At 29.4% G+C, this 320-nt stretch overlaps 1 protein-coding gene across 2 annotated transcripts in view; it reads right to left on the minus strand.

Moving 5' to 3' along the window:
* LOC116850432 (phosphoglucomutase) overlaps nucleotides 1-320 on the minus strand; it is a 138,228-nt gene that overhangs the window by 11,904 nt on the left and 126,004 nt on the right. The gene's annotated exons all lie outside the window — the stretch shown is intronic.

Below are 320 nucleotides of genomic sequence, written 5' to 3' on the forward strand. Positions count from 1 at the left end.
TATATATATATATATATATATATATATATATATATATACACATACATACAGGGTGTCTCACATTCTCCTCCGGGCATTTTGTGGGGACGTAGAATGGGTTAATGTAAACATAAAAGTCTTACACGGTTTTGCGATATTCGCAGTAATTATCGAAATATTAATTGTAAAAAATTTGTAAATGATCATGCAGAATATGATAAACGAGTTATAGTAGCGACGACTGCTGTCGTGTACTTATACTTTAGGTAAAATTGAACAAAAAAGTCCTCCACCATTTCGCAAATAATCGCATAGATTTTTAATTATTAATTAAAGAAGAT

This window comes from Odontomachus brunneus, unplaced genomic scaffold, assembly GCF_010583005.1.
Source record: "Odontomachus brunneus isolate Ranch 3 - 2012 unplaced genomic scaffold, Obru_v1 Obru_scaffold_145, whole genome shotgun sequence".
Lineage (NCBI taxonomy): Eukaryota > Metazoa > Arthropoda > Insecta > Hymenoptera > Formicidae > Odontomachus > Odontomachus brunneus.